Raw genomic sequence first — 15,157 nt, forward strand, 5'->3', positions numbered from 1 at the left:
ATGGAATGTGCTTTGATCCTCTTTCCAGGGTTATTGTTTCATTAATAAATGAACATGTCATTTGTCTCACCAGAGGGAGCTCATGCCCTCCAGGCTTTTTTCCCTTTTTTGTTCAGGTTTTATAAAGATGAATTTCCAGTGCTCTGAAATACCATGGATTAGTAGTTAAGCCTGACAGCACTTCGGGGAGTAGCAAGCTTAAAGTGCCTCACACAGGTCTCCAAAGCACTTGTTTACTAATAGAGGAAATCAGCCACCGTCTGCAGCTGCTGATATCGCATTACCATTTGGAAAGACAGTAGCTGAGATAACAAATCACACAGTTTTAATAATTACTCCTGCATTCCCGTTTTTTGTTTCCTACATAACTGTAAAGGCTGGATTTCTTCCAAATAAACAGATAAAAACAGTATGGAACTTTTATCTTTTAATGATAATGACAACACATCATGTTTCGCTAAAAGTTTCCTGCTGAATTTTTTCTGATTTCTAGAGTTTCAATAAAATGTAATTATACTTTATAATTCCACTCTTTTAATCTTCACTTCAAAAACTCTTCACAGTGAGCAAGTTTGCCAGGCACCAAGAGTAGGGGACAACCCACCAGGACTCACCCATGTTGACTTGCTCCTGCATTCCGTCTTGGGGTAAACCTGTCATTGAAATTGCATCCTGGACATTGAGCTGCTTTGCATTCAAATTAATAGCTAGTTTAATTTGAATGTAAAATAGCTCCATTTATGCCATCATTAAAAAAAAAAAGAAGAAGTAAGGCATTTGGCAATGAATGGATGTTTAAGATATGATACATTTGCAACATATTTTTAATCCTAAATTGAACCTATATTAGGATGGGGACATTTTAATATCAATAGATAAGTCATAAAAGAAACCCTTTTAAAAATCTGCATAGTAAATATGTGCTTTAGGGGTCAAAACTACTCCATTGTAAAGATACAGTACGGGGTTTAGTTCATATGGTTAGCGCTGGGCATTTTCCGGCAAATCTGTGTATTGTTACATTTCTATAGTCCACGAATGGCAATTGATTTTTAAAACACATGCTGCAACTTTATTTGCTCAGTAATTACATGGACTTTATTTGGAGGTCAGTGAAAGAACAACTAAATAGGAAAATGAAGTCTTCCTCCCTTGTGCAATGAAACCATAAACGTTGGCAGACAGAAAGGAATGCTAAACTTTTTCCCAGAGCTCTGAGTTTGGTTTCCACTGGTCCATGTTCCATTGGGTGATTAGAGAAAGCTTTTTTAAAGCCTTACTTCAGAATGATCTTAATTGGTGCAAGGTTGAGCCCTTTCTAGGAGGGGAGGGAAAAGGTTGAATAGCCTTTTCAAGTCACATGAAAGTTTCTAGGATGAATGTACGATAATTAGATTAATAAGTAGCTTAATTTATCACAGCTGAGGATTTCAACAGCCACACATTAGAGCAAGAAAAAAAGATTAGTGTGATTCTAGTTTGAAAAAAAAAAAAATTGTACTGAAACTTGATTAACCTTAAACACAAAGTGCCTTTCTTCCTCAGTCTAAATGTCTGATGGGGGGAAGGGGGATGGCGTGGGGAAGTGGGAGAGAGTTCCTGAAATAATCAGGAAAGTCCTATTTTATTCCTTTCTGTCTCCTAGTTAATGAGCAGTATCAGGATTACTTGAACCAACTTTTCCCTTTACTGTTCCGTAGCCTTCAAATAACGGGTTGGGCGTAAGCCTGTAGAATCCTAAATGATGTTGCCCACCCCCCATTATAGAGCTACACCTTTTCTGATGTGCAATTTGTCATAAGCAGATTCTCTCGCCTCGGGTGAAAAAAGAAGAGGTCATGTGGTTGGGAGGAGAATGGGATTTGGAGGAAGCCATAAATCCGGTTAGTATGTGGTGGGAACGGTGAGACTCAGATGGTTGGATGATAGTTCCAAGAGTTACCTCAGGCCTTTAAAGCCTGAATCCAGTCCCCCGCCTTCACAAATCCTAGGTTATCCAAACAAGGGGCAGCGATGAGTAAGATGAGCAGCATTCATTGATAAAACATGCAAAATCAAGACGATTACTATTAAAGCAAGAATAATTGACTTAAAGGGGATTTTAAAAAATCAGTCAGGAACTGACCCTTAAAAAAAAAAAAAATGCACCAGATCAAGTTCTTGTCCATTGGGAGCTTTTTTCCCCATCTCCTCTTCATATGCACCACAAAATATTTTGATAAAAAGGAATCTGCTGGACCATCTGATGGTCCTATTCAACCAGGGAGGGCTAACGTCACATTGGATTCACCTTAAAATTTTCCTGACTCCTGTCTGGCTACAAAGGAAACTTCAGCGCCGTGTGCAACAGAGCCTCTGGCCATCAGCGCTGGTCTCCTGATGGAAGAGGCTGGAGTGTGAATCGATAGCACCTGCCAACATTCGACCGTCATGGCGGCTGGGAGGCCAGCTAACGTGAGCCCAGCGATCGACTGGTGCATGGGACATGGCCCCTGTGGCTGTGTGACAAATGTGTGTGCCTGGATGTGGGGAGGCAGTGGCGACACCCTCCAACTGGAAGAGAAAAATACAAAGCTCAAATACCAGACAACCACGGGGAGAGCACTACCTCGATACCAACAAAAATCGCTGCGCCCTTCCCTTGGGTCTCTGACGCTTACATAACGGAGTTCTGTAAGGGGTTCGGGTGTCATCCGGGCCTAGGGCCCCAGCTAGGATGTTGGAAAGTTACCTGTGGCCCAGCCAGATCGACAAGGGCAGCGCCAAGGGTTCTCCGGCGCTGACCGTGTGAGAAGGTCAGGAACTGGAGCCAGAGTTGGAAGTGAGTCATCTCCACCACGGGAGCCTTCTCGCAGAGCACAAGCCTCCTCTTCCACTGGGATGCAAGAGAAGCTGCTTTATTTACTGTTCTTCCTATGACAAAAAAAACGGTATCACATTATAGATGGAGTATGGTTTAAAATATTGAAATATAAAGCATTAATGTAATCGTGGGCTCTGAGTACTTGGAAAATCAAGGCACAGTTCAACCAGCTGCCCGCATCTGGAACGTCCGCGTGTATCTAAAATGGATATCTCATTACTAGTTAACATTATTTAGTTAGGAGGGGATAGTACCTCTAATTTGCCTTTAAATGATTAATTTGATGTTTAAATAAGTGTCTTTTATTTAATAATGTTTTCTTCAACCAATTCACTTATGTCAATAAACTCTTTGTTTAACCTTCTTAAAGGAAACAGTTTCTCTGCTCAGAGGCAATTAATGAGCTATCCAATAAATAGGTGGTGGAAAATGAACTAAAATTAAGAGCTGCCCAGGACGGCAAATGTGTTTTACTCTGTGGAGTGGGGACCGTATGTTGCCGTCCCAACTGTGACACAGAAAGTGCATCTTCTTGGCCCCCATCCTGCAGGGGGTGGTTCGTGGCTGAAACCACTCACATCATAGAACCTGCGGAGATGGGAACACCCCATGCACAGAGACATTTTCTTTGACTGCTGGTTCTTTAAGTTTGGTGAAAGTAATTATAAGTCTTCAACTCAGGAATGGGTTGATGCTTTTTTAATGGGAAATTAAGGAAGAAGGAAAATATATGCCATATCGATATAAAATACTAGTATCAGTAATATTAACATCAGAATGTCAAATAGTCTCCTTTGCAGCCTAAAGGACGTAGAAGTATATCACAGATAACTTACTTTACCTTTTTGTAGATGATTGATTGATTGATATTTTTAATTTTATTTATCTTTTAAGACTTTATTTACTTATTTGACAGAGAGAGAGCACAGGCAGGGGGAGTGACAGGCAGAGGGAGAAGCAGACTCCCCACTGAGCAGGGAGCAGGATGCAGGGCTTGGGTTGGATCCCAGGACCCCGAAATTGTCACCTGTGCAGAAGGCAGATGTTTAACCTACTGAGACACCCAAATGTCCCTAGATAATTTTTTTAAACATTTATTTATTCATTTATTTGACAGTCAGATCACAAGTAGGCAGAAAGGCAGGCGGGGGGGGGGGGGTGAAGCAGGCTCCCTGCTGAGCAGAGAGCCCGATGCAGGGCTTGATCCCAGGACCCTGAAATCATGACCTGAGCAGAAGGCAGAGGCTTAACCCACTGAGCCACACAGGCACCCCTAGATAATTTTTATAGAATATAGTTTTTCTATAGTTATCTACAGGATTAGAATGGATTTTGCTTTTTGGTTATTCGTAGAGTTAAAAGCTATTAAACTTTGCTTAGCTTTCTAGAACATGTGAAAAACAATTTTTGAAAAATTTGACCACGTGTCGTCTGGGTGGCTCAGTCAGTTAAGAATCTGCCTTCGGCTCAGGTTACGATCCCAGGCTCCTGGGTCCAGCCCTGGATTGGGTTCCCTGCCCAGTGGGGAGTCTGCTCCTTTTTCTTTAACTGCCCCTTCCTTCCTCCCCCTACTTGTGCTCTCTCTCTCTCAAATAAATAAAATCTTAAAAAAAAAAAATGTGACCAGTAGTAACAATCATCAACATTATTTTAAAATCTGGACTCTTTCTAAGAGGAGCCAATGAGTTACCAAAATCGCTGATTCACAGAACAGAAGCACATGAGTGTGACAGAGACTACTGGTCATATCCTAATAATCACATCCTCATTTTCTATACTTACAGAATTTTGCCCTAAGGCACGCAGACAGCAAAACTACAGATGACATTTATAAGCCTCCTTATAACTATTGACTGCAGCTCTAAGACTCAGCTCTGGCCAAGAGGAAGCAAGCAGACCTGATGTGTGCAACCTCCACCTTATTGGGTCCTTAAAGGCAGGTCTTCCTTTTACTCTTTTCCCTCAAATTGAAATACAAAGAACACTTAATGGCTTTCTGGAACAGAGTTGCCCCCACAGCTCAACTTCAGTGTAAGACAGAAATAAGCTTCTATCTTGTTAAAGCCCCTGTGTTTTTAGCTAAGCCTATATCTTAACCAATACACTGACTAAAAATAGACAACATAAATTCAAACTTCTCTACTGCCCGTGCCATGTTAAACTAGTCTACCACTGCCCTCTGTGCAGTTTCTGCTTTTTAAGTTACTCTTCCCTAAAATATACTTAAAAAAAAAAAATTTTATTTGGGGGTGGTCAAGGCAGAGGAAGGGGCAGAGGGAGAGAATCTCAAGCAGACTCCTGCTCCACACAGAGCCCTATGTAGGGCTGGATCTCACCCCCCTGAGATCATGACCTGAGCTGAAACCAAAGGTTGATGCTTGACTGAGCCACCCGGATGCCCCTTCCCTAAAATATACTTTGATTGAGATTTCATGCAAAACCTTTTGAATGACTCTCCTTTGCCTTCCTAATTTTAAGGACAATCCCTCACTAGACCTTCAACATGCTGGGGTTTCTCCAGCCTCTGCTACTCATATTACTTGCTTCACATACCTCCCCATCTTCTCTGGCATACTCGAGAGTTGTACTCTGGGGGCCCCTCCTGTCCTTTCTCTCTGTCAGGGCAAGTCTTCTCCATCATGTGATTAAAAAACAAAAAGAGTTATACAAAAAATTGAGGGTTTTGGAATCAAATGGACCTCATTGAAGCCTTGAGGTCTACACATGACACGTTGACTTTCCCTCAGAACACCTCTCATAGTTTGTTGTTGTACGTTTGATCACTCTCTGCCTCCCCTACTAGTCCATAAGTTCCACGTGGGTAGGGGTGATGTTTATCTGTCTCAGTATTTTGTCTCCAGGAGTAACACAGTGCCTGGCAATTGGTAGACAGATAATAAATGTTTGTTCAGGTGCCTGGGTGGCTCAGCCGGTTAAGCATCCAACTCTTGGTTTCTGCTCAGGCCATGATCTCAAGGCCGTGGGATCAAGCCCTGCGTGGGGCTCCACATTCGGGGCAGAGTTTGTTTGAGATTCTTTCCCTCTCCCTCTACCTCCTTCTCTGCCCCTCTCCTTGCACACACTCTCTCCCTCTAAGTTAATAAAATCTCCCCCCCAAAATTTGTTGAGTGAATGAATAAACATCTCTAAATCTGTTATCTCAGCTATTAAATGAAGCTAATTATAACAAATTCACAGGGTTGTTTCTAGAAATAAATGAAAAAATAAAATGAGGTGATGTGTGTCAAACAATTAACACCTAGTGTATACTCAACAAATGGGAAGCCGTATTGTGCAGTGATTGACAGCACAAACTTTAGAGTGAGACCTAACTGGATATGGCTGTAGCCAGGCATTTATTGTATGACATTGGATAAGTTATTTATCTTTTGTAGTCTTCCATGTCTTCCCCAATAAAATTTACTTGATATTATTGTTGAATGTATTATATTTGATCACCTATGTGCTGACCACAGTGTGTGGTACACAACAGGCATTCAGTAATAGTATCTATCGATGTCCATCATTCATCTAATTATTCATTTATTCATATAACAGATTTTTATTGACTGCATCCTATGTACTAGACCCTGGGCTTTGTGCTGAGAATACAGTAGGAAGCAAATCAGAGTGGACCATAAAGCTGACTTCGTGAGATCTATAGCCTGGTGAGGTAGACCATTAAAGAAATAAACATGTGAGCAACTGATAAAGAAGAGGACAAGGGTGCTAGGAGGAGAAGGAGAAGCAAAGGACAGGGATTTAGGGGTGCCTGGGTGGCTCAGTGGGTTAAAGCCTCTGTCTTCGGCTCAGGTCATGATCTCAGGGTCCTGGGATCGAGCCCCGCATTGGGCTCTCTGCTCAGCAGGGAGCCTGCTTCCCTTCCTCTCTTTCTGTCTGCCTTCCTGCCTTCTTGTGATCTGTCTGTCAAATAAATAAATAAGTCTTTAAAAAAAAATGGACAGGGATTTTCAGAAGTAGCTATTTTTCATGACACAGCTCAAATGGCAAAAGTTCCATGAAACCTATCTTTGCCCTTTCCCATTCTCTCCCAATGTATGATCATTCATTCTCCTTCATTTAAACCCCATGACACATTAAACTTATATTATGACATTTGTGTATGTTTAATCGTGAGGATAGCTATTGTTAGCTACTCTTACTAGTCTAAATTAAGCTCTTGTCCAATCCTTACCATTTGGACTATAAACTTCTTGAAGGAAAGATTTATGTGTTACCTGCCTCCATTGTACCTGTAGGATCTAGCAGGGTTCCTGGAATAAACTAAGGGCTCTAGGAATAGTTGTGGAATAGAAATAAACTGTACTCTCTTCTTTGACTCCAAATATGAAAAATTTATCCTAGTCAAAAGATTCTCTCTAATCTTCACATTATTTCTTTTGGTTTTTTTTTTTTTTTTTTGAAGATTTTATTTATTTGTAGGAGAGAGAGAACGAGAGTGTGAGCACAAGCAGGGAGAGCAGCAGGCAGATGGAGAAGCAGGCTCCCTGCTGACCAAGGAGCCTGATGTGGGACTCAAACCCAGGATCCTGGAATCATCATGACCTGAGCTGAAGGCAGATGCTTAACTGACTCAGCCACCCAGGAGTCCCTTCACAATACTTCTTAGTAAATTTTTATACATCAATTTTTTTCACATATTATAGATGATAAATAAAACAGAAACAAGTTACAATTGTCAGAATTTTATTACATTTTTCAAGATTTTATTTATTTATTTATTTATTTGAGAGGGAGAACACAAGCGGAGGGATATGTAGAGGGAGAGGGAGAAGCAGGCTCCCTGCTGAATAGGGAGCCTGACAGGGTGCTGGATCCCAGGACTCTGGGATCATGACCTGAGCCGAAAGCAGACACTTAACCAACAGAGCTACCCAGATGCCCCCAGAATTTTAATCATGAAAAAACTTTAACATGTTATGGCAAGAGGGGCTTTTTCAGAAAAATACCAGACTGAAGTCCCTTGACCAATACCTGAAGACATTCTTTTTTCTGCAATATTTGAAAATACCTTCCCAATATAAAATTCTGCTGCTGCTTGCCCCATAATCTTGTCAAAAAGAACCATCATCACTACTTAAAACAGAAAGCATACTAATGGCTCTTTCTGGTGGCATAATCTCTTTACTGAAAGGAAAACATTTATATTCCACCCAGGTTGATAGTAAATAATAAAGTAAAGAATATTTACTGGAGTACCTAGGTGTCATGGTCAGGGAAGCGTTGAACTCTTGCTTTTGGCTCGGGTCTTGATCTCAGAGTTGTGAGACAGAGCCTCACTCAGCACAGAGTCTGTTTGAATTTCTCTCTCCCTCTCCCTCTGCCCCAAACTCTTTCTCTCTTTCAAATAAATAAATCTTAAAAAAAAAAAAAAAAAAAGAATATCGGCTCATATAGCTAAAAAATCAAGTGATAGGGATGTTGTAGATGAAGCTTGATCCAATGTCTCATGGATATCCAGAAGACCTGGGTTCTTTCCCCATTCCATGTCCTAAGACTGGCTCCAATCCTAGTCCTAAAATGGCTACTCATGGTTTCTGGAGCCATAGGCCTTCTTTTTTTGTGTCAGAGAGAACAATTTTGTTCCAGCATTCCCAGAAATCTCTCCATAGCCATTGTGGGGTCTACTCAGTTTACATGTCGACCCTTTCTTCCATTGCTATAGTCAAGAAGATAGAATGTGGTGATTGGCTTGGCCTGTCCTACCTCTGACAGGGAAGCAATGAGGTCAGCTTCCACAAAATTACATAGATCCCAAAGGAAAAGGGAACTAGAGACTATTGGGAAGGGTGAAGGGTGAAATGGATGCTGGTCAAGCATCTAACAAAGAGACCTACATAAGGTCTTGGTCAGCCTTGGTCTATGAAGTCTGCCTACTCAAGAGGATAGGAACACTCATTTACATCAGTAAGGGGAAAAGGAAAAGGTGCGGACTTCTTCCCTCTCTTCTGAAAAATGGCATTATATTCTGTGGGAGAAAATGAGCTTTGGTTTTGTATATTTGGTTGTTGTATTTTATTTCTTCTGCTTGGGAAAAAAGTGTTATGATCTGATATTGTCAACACCTTTTTTTTTTTTTTTAAGTAATCTCTATACTCAAGGTGGGACTGAGACTCAAGACCCTGAGAGATCGATAGGCTCATGCTCTACTGACTGAGTCAGCCAGGTCCACTTTTATTTCCTTCTTTCTTTGTTTATTTTTAGTAAACTCTGTGCCCAAAGTGGAGCTAGAACTCAAAACCCCAAGATCTAGAATCACATGCTCTACCAACTGAGCCAGCCAGGTGGCTCTAATATGGCCAGCACTTTTAAATAAAATTATTCCTATTCTAGATTTTTGAAATCATTATTAAGTGAAGGTCAAGTAACAATATATACTCTGTCTTGAGTTATTAAATTTCCTAGTAGAAATGTTGACATTTTACCTCACTTTCAAGGAAAAATAACTTGAGAGAACTTTTCAGGGAAGACTTTCATTTATCTCTCCTTATTTTTATCAAGTGAAAGCTGCTAGAGAATCCACTGGATATCATCTATTATCTTTTCTGTTCTTTTTTCTCTGCCTCTCCCCAACCCCCAGCCATGACTCTCTGTTTCTGTCTCTACTTAGACACACACACACACACACACATTTTTCTTCCTTTTTTGTCCTTTCTCTCCATTTCCTCTTCCTCTACACCTGCCATTTTTAAAAATAATGTTCTTTTTAAGTTTTTATTAAATCCAGTTTTTTTTTTTTTTTCAGGTAAGCTCTACTCCCAGTGTGGGGCATGAACTCATGACATTGAGATCAAGAATCACATGCTCTGCCGCCAGACCCAGCCTGGTGCCCACCCCCGCCATTCTTCCTTCCCTCCCTAGAATTCTCCTCCCTTCGTGTTCTCTTTCTTCTCTCTCTTTTCTCTCATGGTATTCACTCTTTCTCTCTCTCCACATGGCTCCCAATAGATGGGTTAATTTAGTAGGAGAAAGCCAGTTCTTTTTTTCTTCACAGCATCATGGAAACAAGGATGAAGCTGGTGGCAGTGATTTAAGGCTGTCTGGGGGAGAGCTACACCCATTTCTCTTTGGCCTCTGAACTGCATTAGAGGACAAAGTTTCAGCCACCTGGTAAGAAATATGCTGGTTTTGCCAAAATGTTCTACATTAGTCATTAAAGGAGAGAAACTCCAACCTGTTGACTGGCGAGTTCCATGGTCTCTTATCACCCTAATTCTCACACTACCCTCCAGAACCAAAAAGACAGCTGAGTTTTCTCACCTCCATTTCAATCATGAAAGACCAGTAAGCACAGGTACTAACAGTGTGATAGAATGACCAGATTTTTAGGCTGAAGATATTACTGTCTTTACTTCGGTTGATTTTTTTACTCTGCCATTACTCAGAGTAGCAAGAAATTTCTTTTCCAAATAATTTTATCCATTAACCATTAACATGACCAAGAAAGACAGTTCCTAAACAAGAGACAATGACATTAAAGTCAAGCAAAATATAATCACTCTTACTTATCAAATAAAAGCGCTATGCTCTGGGACCAGCCAATGCCAAATAGAGTCCTCAAACAAATAAAGGAAATTCATTACAAGATTTTTTAAGGAAACTGATACCATAAAAAAGTTGTGATTACACTTCCAAAATAGCTATTTGGAGTTATCAAAATACCTTGTTTAAGGGATAACTCTGAGATACATATGAAAGTTCTTATAAGATATGTAATATGAAAGTTTTTAGCAACACTTTCAAATAGACTCATTTGCTAATGGTAAAGGAAAAAATTCTGTCCCTGAAGAGGAAATTTAATACGTAGAGCTTGCTTACAAAAGATGGAAGACTGAGGAATATTTATGTCCCTTTGAAACTAGTTCTACAGATTTTTTTATGATGACAGACAAATATACTATTTTCTGGTGGTGATGGACCTGCTGTTAATTATTGTTTAATTTCATTCAAGAGTTTTAGAGCGCCTGCATGGCTCAGTGGGTTAAGCCTCCGCCTTCTGCTCAGATCATGATCTCAGGGTCCTGGGATGGAGCCCTGCATCAGGCTCCATGCTCAGCAGGGAGCCTGCTTCCTCTCTCTCTCTCTCTGCCTCCCTCTCTGCCTACTTCTGATCTCTCTCTCTCTCTCTGTCAAATAAATAAATAAAATCTTTTTAAAAAATTAAATTACAATAAGGTAATCTCTACGTTGTAAGTATGTGCAGTGCACAATGGAAATATAAGACGGAAATTAAGGTTCTATGATGGAGTCTGGAAGACTTCATAGAGAAGGTATCTTTTGAGATGGAGCTTGAAAAATGAGTTAAGAATAAAAAGAAGCAAAAAAAGGTAACTCAGGTAGAGGGAATGTCACATATTAAGACATGGAGACATGCATAATTTGTCTTGCTTAAGAAAATACAAGTAGTTTATTACTGTTGGAACATAAAATACGAAAGTAGCATAGAAAACGAAGTATGGAGAGTGCCTGGGTGGCTCAGTCAAGTGTCTGACTTCAGCTTAGGTTGTGATCTCGGGGTCCTGGGGTGAGCCCTGTGTTGGGAAGTCTGCTTGTCCCTCTCCCTCTCCCTTTGCCCTTCCCCCTGCTCGGGTTCTCTCTGTCTCTCTCTCAAATAAATAAACAAAATTTTGGGGTGCCTGGGTGGCTCAGTGGGTTAAAGCCTCTGCCTTCGGCTCAGGTCATGATCTCAGTGTCCTGGGATTGAGCCCTTTTCTGGGCTCCCTGCTCAACAAGGAGTCTGTTTCTCCCTCTCTCTCTACCTCTCCCCCTGACTTATGCTCTATCTCTCTCCTTCAAATAAATAAACAAAATCTTTTAAGAAAAAGGAAGTATGAACAGGATTCTGCAGACAAATCACAAAATTCATTTTATGCTATGCTGAAGAATGTCTTAAGAATTCAATTTTTGGGGGCACCTGGGTGGCTCAGTGGGTTAAAGCCTCTGCCTTCAGCTTGGGTCATGATCGCAGGGTCCTGGGATCGAGCCCCACATCAGGGTCTCTGCTCCGCAGGGAGTCTGCTTCCTCCTCTCTCTCTGCCTGCCTCTCTGCCTTCTTGTGATTTCTGTGTGTCAAATAAATAAATAAGATCTTTAAAAAAAAAAAAAAAAAGAATTCAATTTCTGTGGGGAGGGGTGATACCTGGTGTCTCAGGTGGTTGAGCGGCTGCTTTTGGCTCAGGTCATAGTCTCAGGGTCCTAGGATCATGCCATGTGTCAGTCTCACTGCTCAGTGGGGAGTCTGTTTTCCCTTTCCCTCTGCTCATCCCTCCTGCTCATGCTCTCTCTCAAATAAATAAATAATCTTTAAAAATGAGTTCAATTTTTTATAAAGTATGCATTCTTCTATCACATAATATATAGTTAGTTTATAGAGTGATTTTCCACCCAGTTTCTTGAACATGGTAACTTCACATCTTGGACCTCAGACTGTTCTGCTGTTAAATATTAAAAATTAAAACTTTGGCAGTTCCTGGGGCACCTGGGTGGCTCAGTATTTAGGCATCTGCCTTCGGCTCAGGTCATGATTCCTGGGTCCTGCTCAGTGGGAAGCCTGCTTCTCTCTCTCCCACTTTTCCTGCTTGTAATCACTCTCTTGTGTCTCTCTTTCTGTCAAATCAAAAAAAAAAAAGAAAAAAGAAAAACCTCGGGGGGGGGAGGGACACTTTGGCAGTTCCTGCATTAAGAAAAAAAAAAAAAGAATGGGACTGCCTGGCTGGCTCAGTCAGTAAAGCATGCTTGATTTTGGGGTCATAACTTCAACCCCCAAGTTGAGTGTAATGCTTACATTTTTTAAAAATGTAATTTTTATTCCATATACTATACAGGTTACTTGAAGAATTTCAAATAGCATGATCAGTTTTTTATTTAGAAAATGTATAGGGGCACCTGGGTGGCTCAGTGGGTTAATCCTCTGCCTTCGGCTTGGGTCATGATCTCAGGGTCCTAGAATCGAGCCCCGCATTGGGCTTCCTGCTCATCGGGGAACCTGTTTCCCCCTCTCCCTCTGCCTCTGCTCTGCTTACTTGTGATATCTCTCTCTCTCTCTCTCTGGGTCAAATAAATAAATAAAATTTTTAAAAAATGTATAGACTAAATTGGGAGAGGACACATCTGGAGGCAGAAAGAAAAATGACCAAGTACAATAGTTCAGGCAATATTGGAGATCTGAACCATAACAGAGGTACTGAGGTTTGAACAGAGGGAAAAAGATAAAAGATACCCTTAGAAATCAATATCAACAGTAGCTATTAATTGATTAAATATGAATAGAAGGGAAAAAGAAAATCCTGAAATAACTCACCAGAGTTTTGCTTGGGCAATATGATTGATAGACACTGGTGCCATTCATTTATAATAAGAAAAATGGGAGGGGCGCCTGGGTGGCTCAGTGGGTTAAAGCCTCTGCCTTTGGCTCAGGTCATGATCCCAGGGTCCTGGATTCGAGCCCTACATCGGGCTCTCTGCTCGGCGGGGAGCCTGCCTCCCCTGCTCTCTCTGCTTGCCTTTCTGCCTACTTGTGATCTCTGTCAAATAAATAAACTCTTTAAAAAAAAAAAATGGGAGAGGGGGTCCTGATTGGCTCTGTCAGGAGAACATACAACCCTTGATCTTGGGGTGGTGAGTTCAAGCCCCACACTGGTTGTAGAAATTACTAAAAGCAAAAAATACATAAACTTTTTAAAAATGGGAGTAGCAGCAAGTTTATGGATGTAGTAATTTGGGGACATTTTCAACTTAAGATCCTTTTGAGATATGTAAGTGGTGATATCTCGTTGTCTTATATGCTTCTTTCTAGATTCAAAAAGAAGTCAGAACTAGAGTTATCATTAAAGTTATTAATGTGAATGCCAGAAAATGTTTATAGTAAAAGAAGAGGACTGAGAAGAAAATCTCAGAGTGCTCCACCACTTAAAGGTCAGGAAAAGGAACAAGAACCTACAAAGAAGTCAGAAGAAACTTGCTCAGAGAAGTAGAAAGAAAATCAAGAAAGAGTGCCATCATGGAAAACCAGGAAGGAGAAATATTTTATTTACATTTTTGTGTTGTTTCACTTCTTAAGGAAGCACATATGTCTTTTGTCATGTGAGGAAATATTAAATAAAAACATAGATTAAAAAGAATAATGAGAGGGGCACCTGGGTGGCTCAGTGGGTTAAAGCCTCTGCCTTCAGCTCAGGTCATGATCCCAGGGTCCTGGGATCAAGCCCCGCATCGGGCTCTCTGCTCAGCAAGGGAACCTGCTTCCTCTTCTCTCTCTGCCTGCTTCTCCACCTACTTGTGATCTCTGTCTGTCAAATGAATAAATAAAATCTTAAAAAAAAAAAATGAGGGGTGCCCAGCTGGCTTAATAGGAAGAGCATGTGACTCTTGATCTCAGGGTTGTGAGCTCAAGCCCCACGCTGCGTATGGAGATTAATTAAAAATAAGATCTTTTTTTTTTTAAATGAGAAACTCAACAACAAAAAGATAAACAATTTAAAAACAGACAAATGACTTGAATACACATGTCCCCCAAAAGATATACAAGTGGCTAACAAGCATATGAAAAGATGCTCAACATCATTTGAAAATGCAGATCAAACCTGTAATAAGATACCACTTTATACCCACTGGGATTGCCATAATTTGAAACAAAGTAAAACAAGTGTTGGCAAGGATGTGGAGAATTTGGAACTTTCATATATGGCTGGTGGCAACATAATATTGCACAACATGGTGGAAAACAGTCTGATGATGCCTCAATATGTTAAACTTAACTATTACCAGGGGACTTAGCAACTCTACTCCTAGGAATAGATCCCAGAGACTTGAACATGAGTGTTCAAACAGAAAACATGTATGAATGTTCATAGCAGCTCTAGTCAATAATAGCCAAAAGGTGGAAATGACCCAAATGTGCATCAACAGATGAACGGAAAAACAAATGCGGTATGTCCATACAGTGGAGTATTATTCAGCTATAAAAAGAATGCAGTATTGATACAAGCCACAACACGGTGGACTCTGAAAACATGCTAAATGAAAGAAGCCAGTCGCAAAAGGTCACTCATTGTATTGCAGACAATAGGCAGAATAGGAAATTCCCTAGAGGTTAGTAGTTGGCAGAGGCTATTGGGAGCTGGCGAGTGGAGAGTGACCGCTTATACGGATATGGGTTTTCTGTCTTTGAGGATGAAAAGCTCTGGAACTAGATAGTGATAATGGCTGTATAACATTATGCATGTATTGAATGCCATATATACTCTTTAAAATGGTTTAAATACAGATCTTCTA

The 15,157-nt window shown here is 40.7% G+C and overlaps 1 long non-coding RNA gene across 1 annotated transcript in view; it reads right to left on the minus strand.

Moving 5' to 3' along the window:
- Window positions 1–412: 412 nt before the first annotated feature.
- Window positions 413–15,157, minus strand: part of LOC309866951 — a 136,917-nt gene continuing 122,172 nt past the window's right edge. The window contains exons 2-3 of the long non-coding RNA XR_014312892.1: window positions 2,732–2,913; window positions 413–653 (exon numbers count right to left, since the gene is read on the minus strand). This is a non-coding gene — a long non-coding RNA (uncharacterized lncRNA). The remainder of the gene's footprint in view (window positions 654–2,731; window positions 2,914–15,157) is intronic.

This window comes from Mustela nivalis (assembly GCF_964662115.1).
Source record: "Mustela nivalis genome assembly, chromosome: 6".
Classification (NCBI taxonomy): domain Eukaryota; kingdom Metazoa; phylum Chordata; class Mammalia; order Carnivora; family Mustelidae; genus Mustela; species Mustela nivalis.